Here is a 1,247-nt window from a genome sequence, read left to right on the forward strand (position 1 = left end):
ACCCCGCCTCGCGAGCCACATGCGGCTCTTTGGCCCCTTGAGTGTGTCTCTTCCACAAAATACCGACTTCTGCGCATGGGCCATGAAGTTTTAATCATACTGTACATGCACACCCGCATGTGGTATTTTGTGGAAGAGCCACACTCAAGGGGCCAAAGAGCCGCATGTGGCTCGTGAGCTGCGGTTTGCCAAGCACTGTCTTAGACCAATATACACAAGACTTGGGGAAGAGATACAAGGTTTGATCCAGGAAAATCCTGGGAGCTGTAGCACCTTGTCCTGTAGTTCTCTGAGGAGAAATGAAACTGGCTGTCCATGGAGACATCCAGATGAAGTGGTGAGGCGTGTATTGATGTCAGCATGGGTATTAACCCAGATCACAGGTCTGGGCAGTGTCAGCTGTGGCCACTAATGGTACCAATTGCCAGGCTGTGGTCTTCTGCCCCTGTGACACAGCTGTAGCTTCCTGATACTGCTCTACTACCTACCTCAGACAGTTCCTGGTTGGTGAGGCCCACTGAGCGACAGTTTGCTATCAAGTTGTTGTACAGATTCTCTTTGGGGACTGGAGTAAAACTCAAATCTCCAAAGTCCTTTAGGCCGCAGCCCAAATTGAAGAGCCTTTTCATCACGCCAGCTTCTCTAATAGCAGCAGGACCATAGTCCACTCCTTTTCTTTTCTGTCCCCGTGAGAATGGGGCTCCAATCACAGCCATGGAGCAGACAGACTTTTCAAGAATGAAATGCAGTTGTGTCCGGAGATGTGAGAGGCTGCTGCTTAAGAACATGGTGGGCAGTACGGAATGTTACCAAGTGACCATCTCCCTCACATTTTAAGTTATTATTGATATTTCAGTTTACATATTTTTATATTGTATATACAATAATATTGTAGTTATGGTAATTTTTAATATGTTTGGTTTTTAGCTTTTTTTTAAATTAAATCTTTATTGTTCAGATTATTACATTTGTTCCTCTTTTTTCCCCCCATAACTCCCCTCCTCCCAGTTCCCACCCCACCCTCCGCCTTCGCTCCCTACCCATTGTCCTCATCCATACGTGCACGATTTTTGTCCAGTCTCTTCCCGCATCCCCGCCAAGAATAGGCAGTCCATTCCCTTTCTATGTCCCTGATTCTATTATAATCACCAGTTCATTCTGTTCATCAGATTATTTATTCACTTGATTCTTAGATTCACTTGTTGATAGATGCATACTTCGTGTTCATAACTAGTATCTTTACCTTT

General features: G+C 45.1%; 1 pseudogene; it reads right to left on the reverse strand.

Annotated features, from left to right (window-relative positions):
- Positions 1-788, reverse strand: part of LOC102770461 — a 1,579-nt pseudogene extending 791 nt beyond the window's left edge.
- Positions 789-1,247: the final 459 nt, after the last annotated feature.

The sequence above is a fragment of the Myotis davidii genome, unplaced genomic scaffold (genome assembly GCF_000327345.1).
Source record: "Myotis davidii unplaced genomic scaffold, ASM32734v1 scaffold376, whole genome shotgun sequence".
Taxonomy (NCBI): Eukaryota; Metazoa; Chordata; class Mammalia; order Chiroptera; family Vespertilionidae; genus Myotis; species Myotis davidii.